This window comes from Schistocerca gregaria, chromosome 1 (assembly GCF_023897955.1).
Source record: "Schistocerca gregaria isolate iqSchGreg1 chromosome 1, iqSchGreg1.2, whole genome shotgun sequence".
Lineage (NCBI taxonomy): Eukaryota > Metazoa > Arthropoda > Insecta > Orthoptera > Acrididae > Schistocerca > Schistocerca gregaria.
In genome coordinates, this window is record NC_064920.1 from 576,340,262 (window position 1) to 576,352,905 (window position 12,644).

Consider the following 12,644-nt stretch of genomic DNA (forward strand, 5'->3'; position numbering starts at 1 on the left):
GCCCCAGGAATTTTTAGGAGGAATTTTTTGGATTTTTAAGTATTTCTTGTTCTAATTGAAGTGAACAACAGGAACACAAATTTCCACAGTTTTAACAACTATTGTACCTTCTTTTGGAAGAGTTGAACTATAATTATTATTATTATTCCAAAAAAGAATTAAATCTTCTTGATCTTTTCTAGAATTCTAAGTAAAAAAATCAGTTAAATTACCTTTGAACATAATATCTTTACAATTCTTAAAAATTCGCCAAATAATTCTTAAGGATAAAAAAATTAATTTTTTTAGTTTTAATTTTTCCATTATTAAGAATAGGTCCCTCCATTTTTAATTCACTCAAAAGAGATGAAGTTAAATGAATGAGAGTTGAAGAAGAAAATATTTTAGAACATAATTACCAATTAATTTATTGTATGATTTACCATCATATCCAGAAAAATCAGTTCCATCTGTATGAATAACATCAAACGTCATATAAAGTTGTGAAAAGTTGGTATAAATCCACCCATCACCAATATTAATAGTAATTCCAGTTTCTTTGTTAGGAAGGTTTCAATTTTTTTGTTTTGTTTTTACATTGACAGTAAATGAGCAAAATTGATACTTTCTTATTAACTTGCATAGGTCCATCCATATTATTTATTGGATAATGACTTGTATCAAATGTGGTTATCATTGACTTCATATCTGTATAGAAATCTTCAGTTCTTATATCATAAATAAATGAATCTGTATCTATATAACATAAATCATTATTTCCAACATATTCAAGTTACATAACATTGTAATGAAAATTGTACATTTTATTTTCGAAATATCTATGATACTCATCCAAATAAACATTATTTTAATTTTCTTCATATGAACTGCTACTAGATTTTCTAAAAATACAGTAATATGTTCATAATTTGCATCTGTTATGATTTTAATATATTGTCCACCCCCTAATATTTTTAATTGGTTTTCTGAGTGCTAAATTATTCATTAACTTGAACAAATCTTTTTCAAACATGTTAGTTACCTGTTTAATCATTTCTGTACCTAATTCAATATATTTCTTCGACCAATCGTTTTATTCAAATGATAATATTCTATGAATTTTCTTTAATTTTTATCCAAGTATAAAATATTACTTAAGATTTTTAAAATGTAAAACACATGTTTCGTTAATATTTAGAGTTGTTAATAAATTATTTCCTCCTTCTGGTGCTAAAGGTTAATCTTTATGTAATTCATATAATTTCCCTTAATATTTTAAACCAACTCTGAAAATATAACCATACTTATAATCATCAGGAATTTTAAGTATTTTTTCAACATAAAAATATTTTGCATCCATCCACTCTAAATTTCTAAATGATAAATGCTGGGTAATAGAATAAACATATAAATTATTTACATCTAAATATTCTAGTAAATTTGTTGTTTTATTGGATCAAAATTTTTCATATATTTCTTATTTGCTGTTGCATGTCTTTTTTAATACTTTGAGAGAATTCAGACTGAATTGTTTTCTAAAGAAATAAAATCACATCTTAATCTTGTAATAAATCTTATTCAACTTTTGTCATTTTTAACATAGAATCCCAAGCTAATCCTGCAACTGTAAAATACCAACCTTGATCAAGTTTACAAGATTTAACATATTTATATATCTAAAAGATTCGAAAATATCTGCTAAAATTAAGACATCAAATCATCCCATGATCTTGTATATTCTTCCAAAGTTTTAATATTGAATTTTTTACAAACAAGTTTTGACTGTAGATAATTTTCATTAGAAATATTATCTTTATTAACTCCTGAACAAAAACATTCTTTCTAGGCAATATTGTTTCTTGTAATTTTTCTTCATAATCCATATATTCATATAGGTAAATTCCTTTTCTAATTATTAAATCTAATTGTTCACCTTCAAAATATTTTGCTGTTTCTCTAAATCGTTCTTTTGTCAGACTAGTAGATAATTTATCAGTACTTGAAGCCACAAATTTAAATGTGAATAAAAATCTTTATTTTAACACATCTTCAACATGTTTGCTAAAAAGAGACATATTTATGTTTATTGTTTGGAAATGTGCCAATATGTTTATTATCAACTGTTAATTCCTTAATAAACAGATGAACATCGTAATTTGTTAAATTATGAACACAAACTTGAATAAATTTTGGATTTTTACAGTTAAAAATGCAATCTTCATGTGCAGCTCCTTGCTTTTTCGAAGTTTATAAATATTCTTCAGTTGTTCTGTTTTTGCAATCAATCAAAATTCTTTTAAAGTGTTACATTTTTGTTCTGTCTTCTATATTTCCTTGATATTTCTTTCCTATTAAAATATTTAATAAACTCAAACAGATCTTCTGTAGCCACATTTGAGTACCATTTCCTTTCAACTAATTTTCTAAATCTTTCAAACTCAATCCACACTTTCCTTTGCAATAATTTTCAAAGTCTTTAAAGACCTCAACTTTTTTCCATTGTATTTATAAAGAAGGAAGATAGATTTTTTATTTTTTTTATCAAAGCTTTTACTATTATCATGTACCTTTGAGAGTTTAGATTTTGAGGCTCTGATTTATAAGGAATAAAATTTATTAGATTTGAAATTTTTTAAATCAGAAAATGAGAATTTGTTTTTTTCGATATGGACAAATGAGATTTTTTGGTCCTTATTTATAAAGAATAAAATTTATTGGATTTGAAATTTTGTTAAGTGGAAAAATGCGAATTTGACTTTTTTAATATAGGCATATGACATTCGATGTTTTTTTAATTTATAAAGCATAAAATTTATTACATTTCATTCTTTTTAAATGAGGAGATGGAAATCTAGCTTTTTTATATAAGCAAATGTTGATTTTTTTTCAATTAAAATTTTCTTTGCTATAATTATCTACATTTATTAGATAGCTCGACTTCGTTTGTCAAGTTTGTTTCCACTGTATTTATGTGGAATTTAATTTTTCGAAATAAGGAAATGAGATTTTTTGTGAGGGGAACCTGATAAATTTGATTCTAGGTCGGCACTATGGAAATTTGACTTGGAAATGCTCTTTGAGCTAGAATTCTCTTAGACATACTACTGGTGATGCAACTGATCGGCCGCCATTGTGGCAACCTATACGCCGATTTGCATAATCAGTCACAGAACCTGCCTTCAGTATTTTCTCGTGATTTACGAATTCCGATTGCAATTTGTTGTACGAATTTTACGCATGCCAGCATTAGCTACACAAATCTTTATTGCCAATGCATGATCTAGCATTATCCTATTAATGACTGACCACGAAGACAAACTATGCTGATCACCTCTTTTCCTTTATCAGAATGTCTTGATTGAATGTCTTGTCTTTCTTGTAATAATAATAATATTTATATGTTCATTAAACCTATTGTAAAACCATTATTATTATTATTATTACATTTTTGTTCAAATAAAGGGAAGACAATTACAGTTCCAGCAATTTACCTTTCTGTTAAGAAAGGGTTTCAGCAAGACACGCTGGTGTAATTACCTTGTTATGTGGTGGGTGCAGAGAAGAGATGAGGCGCCGTGTGGCTGGCAGCAGCGCGACTGCTAGTGGTCGGTGGCTGGTGAGTGTCGCCTCAGAGGCGTGCGGCGCCCGCGGCGCTGCAGGAGTCGCCCCAGCGGAGGGAGGTCTTCTGCGAGGGGCTGTTGCGCGTCCTAAAGGCCGGCCCGCAGGAGCTCATATCGCCGGCACCCGCGCCGCCGCATCCAAGACCGCCGCCGCGCCGATCTGTGGACCACAGTTTCACTGTAGCGTGTCGTTCACCTACCTACATTGAATTGCGACTGTAACGTATAGAGGAAACTTTCCTTGTCTGTTATGCTGTGCAACAGTGGAGCTTTGCAAATACTACATGATGAAAAGTTGAAGGGTCCCTCTAATTCTGTCCCTGTATGTAACTGTAAGGCAAACTAGTAAAACTTGCTCAAAAGGGAGTCGCCTGGGACTAAAATAATTTTCCAAATTGGACACGTTTCCAGATTACACAAAACTCGCTGGGCTACGCCAAATTTGTACGGTTTGGGCAGATCTAAAAATTATACACGTGTCGATTTGAGTAAGTTTTACTGTAGTATTTTCGCATGCTTTATTTAGTAACTAGCTGTACCTTGTCACGCTTTGCTCTGGTTCAGTCTGGTTAAATGGAAAAGAAAGAAAAGATTATCGCACGTATCTAATGTGTATGGGAACTGGAAATACGTCCTAAACTCCTTCCCCCCCCCCCCCCTGTCTGTGTGCATTTCCCCCTCCCTCTCTTTTGCCCATCTCCTACTCTTCCCCCCCCCCCCCTCCGGCCGTCTCTGTCTACCTTCACCTCCCCCCTCTCTGTCTCCACCTCATCCAGTCCCATCTCTCTATCCACCTCCTTCTTTTCGGTCGCAGTGTCCATTTCTTCCTATCCCTCTGTCCAGCTTCTTTTCTCCTTCCCCTTCTCTTGACCTTGACCCTTGTTTATTGTTACTGCACATACAGATTCTGTAGTAGTATTCTCATCGTAAGTTCTTTTAAAAAACATCATGTCTGTACCATCAGCTGTAAAAGTGTATGTTCATATTTTTCCAGTTTCGGTCATTGCAACAATCCCCACAGGAGAAAAACAGTGTACGAGTACATCAATGTATCAAAAATACGTTTTCGTCAAATCTGATCCAGTCAAATGTAGAGCATACGAAAATAGTCTGTCTTAACACAGTCCACACAAATGTGGTGTGCCTTGGCACAATTACTGTAAGAAACAACTTTTTAGAGCGCGAGTTTAGTAAAGTTAAATTAGTGTTTGGGTCTACTTATGGTTTTTGGATCAAATTTTCCAATGCAATGAAAACATGATTGTGTATAAACTACACTATGGATTCTTGTCGGTATTTTCAAAGCCAAATGAAGGACAAATGTGGTATCAAATATACTATCGTGAGGTTCAGTTTTCCAAAAAGTTATTCAGTTGCTTGAAAGAAATCAGGAAATTTGAGAAAAACTTAATTCGTGATTTATGGAGAAAACTGAAATATTTCACGAACAGCTGCTGCTGCCTATCTAAACGAAGCACCAAACAGTTCATCTCTTCAAGGTTTAGCCATTTTGCAGATAAAGGTTGCATTTTGTGATATTTAATTGCGAAAAAGGCTGTCTCTAAATCGAGCGGTAAATTTGGGAAATTCCGTGAAGAGAAGGCGCTAGGAGTGCACATAAGGCGTCGAAAAGTTTTTCTATTCGTGACCTAGCTGTTTCTTCGATAGAATTTTGCATTCGTGACATATTTCACTGTCAAAACGAATTCCTTCGATGCAAGCGCTAAATTCATCGCTTGACAGCGATGGTATAAAAATATCTATAGTAATGCCTCAGTACTGTCGCCGATCTATAGATCACTACTGCTTCTACTGCAGCCCTTAGCGCTTCATAGCTGAAAGCTGGTATCACCACTGTTCGCTATCAAGGATGTTTTTACAGTGACTCTACTAGAGAATGTTTCAAACATCACCTGAGGTGCGCATGGATGGCCGACCACCAAAGACGCTTGGTAAACATGGAAGAACTTCCAGCAACTTTGAAGGCGGAGAAGTGTAAGAGAAGCACCAAGAAGGAGAAACATCGTCCAGGTAGTGAGAAAATTATTTCCAGGCATTGACACTTTCCCCACCAAGTCTTGACATGTTTGTGATAGCCGAATGTTTCCACATATTTTCGTATGGTGTTCAGCTAACTAAACAATTCGTTAGCTGGTGCTAGATAACAATATTGGAATAACAGAATACCAACTGATATGTAAGTGTATTGTACTTCATACACTCTGAACAAAACTTGAAATTTAAAAAGAAACTGAGAAAAACGACCTACTGTTTTGTGAAATCATTTGCCTAATAGTAGGAAATAAAATAGATTAGAAAAACATTTGATGTGCCTTTGAATCATGAGTAGAAAATGAGGCGCCGACTGAGAATGTAAATTTACCTTTGTAATTTAGAATGTTAGAACTTTACACAGTAGTAGATAACATTTGTCTTGTGGATTATGCGGTTCGTATAGTCTGCTATTGTCTGACGTTGACGTATTTGTATACACGATTTCCGAAGATATAAAACACATCTCACAATTTTTCAATCTTAAAAATGATTCAGTAGAGAACCCCCAACTATGAGGAGAGAGAATGAGTACGGCGCAAGAAGCAATGTAGCCCTCACGAGTTGCTGTCGTCATCACTGTTCTTGCTGATCTCATGTGTCCCATTAGAAACTACGTGATTTCAAGCTCCATTTACGTTTAGACAAATGACTTCACAAAATGTTTCACTCTTTTCATTTCCATTTTTTTTATTTTCAAGTTGTGTTTGAGATCTTGTCTCTTCATAGGTGTCCACCTGGAATTCTACCTTGTAGTTCTGTGAACACAAGGATGTCCGATTTTCTGCGTTTGGCGGCACATTTCGCTTAAGCACTTAACATTCACTGAGTACTTTTATTTAAAACGTGTGCTAGTAATGTGTAGTTACTGCTTTTTTTCTGCCAACTATCGCTGTGTACTTTTCGGTCGTCTTTTACTTGCGCTATGGTGTCTATATGCAGTTTTACAATCGTTCGTTTGCTCTGTAGGTGCGAGTGTCACTGTATGTCAAAGAGCCGTGGCAATGAACAGGAAAGTAATAAGCAAACAAATTAGTAAAACCAATTACTTATCATGATACTCACTAAAAATACCAAATCGAGATGCAGAATATAACCGGACTAAATAGTAACTTATTCAGTCTCCCAACCACTGACACTTTCATCCGTAGTTGGGAAAAAACGAAATACGTCAAATACACAGCAAATAAAAAATTTAAATAAAAATGCACAGTGAATGTGAAGTTAAAATTAAATTTAGACTTCCCGTGGTGTGCAGGACGACGAGGTACAGCGCCAGAACGACACAGTATTATAATAAGATCTCAGGAACAGTTAACAAAAGTAAACAGTAACCTAATTTTATGAAATCTGTCCACCAAACTAACAAAAAGACAGTAACGAAAAAAACTGTAATACAATTGTGGACATTGAATTATCTGTTACTTTTTATACTTGGAGTATAAGCTCTCTAATTTTTTGTGTTGCTCTGAAATACAAAGGAATGATAGATACAGATTTTCCTTGCACTCTTACGATTAAGCTTTGTAATCCATCGCTTATGTTATATTGAACAAGTAAGTTGTATTTATGCACAACATTTAGTGACTACGAATTCCCTAATCACGCTGTGGATCGATCGCATCGCACACTAGCCAAACCGAACTTCGCGTCTGGACGTAAAACGCATCTTACGTAAGGTTTCGTGTCAACGCCTACCACGACAAGCATACAGAATCCTGAAATCATGAATCTGCCAGCGGCAAAAGTACGACTGCAATGAAACTCTCAGCTTTCTGGTCAGATAATCCAGAATTGTGGTTCGCCCAACTTGAAAGCCAATTTTTCTTGGCCCAGATCACCTCAAACGAAACCAAATATACTCGTAGTAATGTGGTAGTTGCCTACAGCTACGAAAATACAAGCTATCCTATTTTCACCGCCAAGCACTGTAAAATACACCTGTATCCAGTATGGGCTTGTAACGCGCTTCTCGAGAACATAAATTAATCGACTTGAAAGCTTGCTCTACTCGATGATCGCACACCATGTCACCTACTTCGGCGTCTTCGCACGTTCACCGGCAATACAGTTGACGGCATTCTACGCAATGTATACCTGTCGCGTTCGCCTGCAGATGCACACAAAATACGGTTTGCACTGGTGACATCGATCTCTCTCAAACTGTTGACCGCATAGTAGAGAGGTATCCATCGACGGGCGTCGCAGCCGTCTCCGGGAAAACAGAGATTTCTCTGGAAGTACCGGAAGCACATATAACTGAGCTATTTAAGCAGTTCGCGTCCCTGCGAATTCTGCTCGCCACACATACGTCGTGACGGCGACGCTCTTCCAGCGGAAACAGGCGATCGCCCACCGCGGAGAATATCTTCTGGTAACAGAAAAAATTTGGAGTTGCAACTCAACAGCGTCGACCACCTAGTGACAAGCGAACTGCCACCGGGAATCAGTAGCAGCGGCAACTGATTTCAAGCCGGACCGCCGTCGACTGCTTTTAAGGGAGAACTGTACGAAGCTACAATTTCTCATTGATGCAGGTGCTGATCTCTCAGCTTACCCTTCGTATAGTCTTTCATGTCCGCCCAGGTAGCTGAGTGGTCAGCGCGACAGAATGTCATTCCTAACGGACCTGGTTCGATTCCCGGCTGGGTCAAAGATTTTCTTTGCTCAGGGACTGAGTGTTCTGTTGTCCTAATCATCATCATTCATCCCCATCGACGCGCAAGTAGCCGAAGTGGCATCAAATCGAAAGACTTGCACCCGGCGATCGGTCTACCCGACATCGTCTTTCATGGCGAACACCAATGGCAACTACCAGTATACTGCGAACTCATCTTCAATAAAGAGTTCCAGCTATATCCGCTTACGTCTAATTTCAATCTTCAACGTAAATTTGTATGGAAACTCCCAGAGCTTCGAAATCGACGCTAGCTTTACGCTACAACACAGTTGTCTAGCCATGGACACCTACCCCATGCCAGCCACGTTGTCATCGAAGTGACTGCAGGTGATTCACCATAAGACGACCTGGTTCGTCATTTCCCTGAAGTTCCTGTCCATTTCCTACTCCTGTACCGGTAACACAATCAGCAGTACATCACACTGTCAGCTCGGAAGGTTCGCCAGTTAGGGCACAGCTTCGTCATCTGCATCCGGAGAAACGAAAGGCTGAAATGCAGGAATTCTCTTTCATGTTAGCACGAAGTATCTGTCGTTCTTCAAGCAGTATCTGGGCTCCCCACTCCATATTGTCCCTAAGAAGAGTAACAGGTGGGGCCCTTATGGCAACTACCGTCATCTTAACTCCAGAATGATACCTTATCCCGTGAAACATACTGAAGACTTTGCTATGCATATTCATGATAAGACGATTTTTCTTCATGACAGATCTCGTTCGTGCATTTTATCATATACCAGTTGCATCGGAAGACATACGTGAAACCTGTACATGCACGCGATCCAAAGTCCACGAATTTTTGCACATCCTATTTGAACTGTACAATCCAACTAAGACTTTCCAGCACGCATTAACTAGAATTTCGAGTTCTGTCGCTTGTACATTGATGACCTACTTGTAATGTCGTCCAGCGAGGCAGAATATGACACGTACAGTAACTTTTCACTTGCATACGAGAACATGGTTTAATGATTAACCTGCAAAAATGTGTTTTCGAGGCGAGGGATGTCGAATTCGTTGGGTGCCCTATGGACGCACAACGAACCCTGCCGTCTCAAGAGAGAATGGAAGGTATTTTTCAGTTTCCTGACCTGTTACAATACGAGAATAACACCACTTCTTGGGCTTAAGACACTTGGCCAAAGTGAAAGCTGCTATTGCTGAAAAGTGAAAGCTGCTGTTGCTGGGGTTGCGTTATTAATTCATCCTCTTCCTGGTGCACATCTCGCAGTTCTGGTGGACACTTCATCAACTACAAGTGCAGCTGTGTTACAACGTGTGCAATATGACTGAAAACCTCTAGCTTTCTTTAGGAAGAAATTATCACCTCTCGAGAAAACTGGTACGACCGCCAGTTCTATGGGGAATATGCCTCAATCAAGGTATTTAGGCACATGCTTGGAGGAAAACGTTTTACTTTTCTCAAAGACCATAAACCACTTGTGTTCTCTCTCCGTCAGAAGCCAGACAAGGCATCATAGCTCCAACTGCAGTATTTGGACTTCATTGGATATTTACGACAGAAGTTCAATATGAGAAGTGTGAGCAGAGTGGATTAGTAGGTGTATTTTCTTGCACTGATGCCATCGTGAAGGAACTTGGCTTCGTAGCACTATCAAACGCCCAGTAAGGAGACAACGAACTAAAAGCATGACTTGAAATATTGTCAGGCTCCACTTACGACGCGTTCGAATACCGAGCTCGAAAGCAGTGCTACACTGCGACCTATCAGATGTAACAAGGACGACTATAATTTCACCTTTCCCAATACCTTTTTCTTACTCGATGGTAATCTATTTTGCTAGCAGCATTTTATCAAGAGCCGGCCGCGGTGGTCTCGCGGTTCTAGGCGCGCAGTCCGGAACCGTGCGACTGCTACGGTCGCAGGATCGAATCCTGCCTCGGGCATGGTTGTGTGTGATGTCCTTAGGCTAATTAGGTTTAAGTAGTTCTAAGTTCTAGGGGACTGATGACCACAGCAGTTGAGTCCCATAGTGCTCAGACCCATTTGAACCATTTTGAACCATTTTATCAAGAATTGACTTTCACTGCCTACCGTTAAATTATACAGTCTCTGTTTTTCACATTTATTTTACTGTACCAGATCAACGCAGGTTTTCGTCATCCACATATATAAACTGCTTTCTACTTTTACATCAGTCTGGTTTACCAATTTTTCCTTATTCTAGGCTTCCTTTATCGGAATGATGTTTCTTGCACACTGCCGTCTTTCAGCTCGACTACCTGACTCTTGATGGTTGAACATCTTTATTACAAGTGGACAGAGAATGTTGGATCGTCCACTGGTTATCACTTCAACTAAATTATGAAATAAATGTGAGTACACAATTTTCCTATATAGTTTCATGTAAAGTTCAATTACCTTTTAACTGAAGCATTGTCTTTACACTTTTTGTTCTTGTTTATATACAGATGTATCCCTAAAGATGCGACTCTAACGCCATGAAGGTAAATGGATCATAAATAAATATTTATGGTAATACTCAAGCGGTCTTTTTCAGCATGACGACAATTAAAAGCCTCACTCAGATGCTATCCCACAGAGCATTAGACTGACAGACTCCTGTTGTCTTATTAGGCTTCCGGGCAGCTTTCAAAAGCGATCTCAACGCAACAACGACAGGATTAGTCTGTGGACTGACACTTCAACTACCAGGAGGGTTCTTTACTGACACTTCAAGAAGTCTCTCCGGTTGGGTAACGAGTTTCTTGTATGACAATTAATGCAGTTTTGATTTTCGTGTAGGGTTCTAGTGAAAGTTTTTATTTTGCCACTTTGTGTGAGGGAGCTTAAAATATTCCTAGAAAAAAAACTGACACTTCCTTGCAACGCTAGGCGTCGTTTAAGATCGACAACGCACCCGAGAGGCAGCACGGCTTAGGCTGTCTGTGGCGTTCCTATGCAATGTGTGTTGCCTATCGTCTAGTGCCTGCTCCGTGTGAAAGGCGGTTCGCCGAGCAAAACTGGAGTTCCTGATTCGCCTTTAAAATATAAGAGGCGACACTGCGACCAGCAGGGGACTTGGCGCACTAATCCACTTCCGTGGTTTTCGACAAACATACACATTCTTCATTCCCCAAAGAGAGGCTACGGGTTTGTCCTTCGGCAGCCAAGAAAAAATAACAGCACGTTGGTTTTTCTTTGGACGCATTTGGAAACAACAACGCCACAGCTCACGTTTCCGCATTTACTGGAGGCACATCGGAAAGACACTAACGCCATACTAATCCCTTCCCTACATGTCGGTGAATCGTAATCGAACTACGTTGCGTATAAGATGCAGCTACGCCTTCAAACGCAATTTTTTTGTTCGTCGCTCGTATCTTCCTCCACTTAGAGACACTCATTCTGATGCTTTTATTGTAGAAAATCACTCTCGCAGTTTACTAGGGTAGGTAGTACGCAGCACAGTTCGTTTGTAGACCATGCTGGAAAGATGAAATCTCTATGTCAAAGGGCCTGCCGAAATTGAAGAACACCAAGCGTCAATGAACATTTCGTCCGTAACAAAGTAGCTTTTCCATGACCTGTTGTATTACCTGCAGACACTTGTCGCAAAGATAGTAAGTTAGCAACATGTTCCATAGGTCATCTGAATGATCTTTTATCGAAATAATATGGAAATAGTCGGCTTACAATATATGTATGCAGGACTAGTGTTAACATTATTGAAGGCGTTCTTATTTTTAGTCTTAATCATGCAACTACACCTTTCTTTATTGGCTACTAGAGTGTAAGTAGATTGAGACAATGAAATAGAAGGAGCTGTCCAGGAGAAATGATTTTAAATTAGAGTTAAAACTTGCTTCGTTCTCTGTCAGACTTTTATGTTATTGGGCAAATGATCAAGGATTTTTGTTGTCGCATATTTAACTTCTTCCTGAGACACTGGCGGCTTCAACGATGGATAATAAAGGTCATTTTTCCTTCTAATGTTGTAGATATGTACATCGCTGTTCTTCTCAAATTATGGTGGACTATTTATGATGAATTTCACTTTCTAGATTTTTGCACAGGTACTTACATGACGCCCATATGTAAACATTTATTTTTCTTTTTTTGCGATCAATACGTTCCTTCTAAGTAATGAGTTACCCCAGAAAACTATTTCACACGACATTATTGAATGGAAATACGTCAGGATATTCATACTTTTGTTTCCAAGATCAGCTATTACACAAAGAAAAATAGTAGCTCAACTAAATTGTTCGAGAAGATCAGTACTATGCTCCCTCCAGTTCAAATTTTCATCAGTATGTGCAACCAAAAATTTGGAGCGTTATACACTACTGAC

At 37.8% G+C, this 12,644-nt stretch overlaps 1 protein-coding gene across 1 annotated transcript in view; it reads right to left on the reverse strand.

The window, feature by feature from the left end:
* Window positions 1–12,644, reverse strand: part of LOC126356631 (high-affinity choline transporter 1) — a 340,577-nt gene that overhangs the window by 252,497 nt on the left and 75,436 nt on the right. Inside the window, exon 2 of the mRNA XM_050007387.1 lies at window positions 3,517–3,759. The gene's annotated coding sequence lies outside the window, so the exon portion shown is untranslated. The remainder of the gene's footprint in view (window positions 1–3,516; window positions 3,760–12,644) is intronic.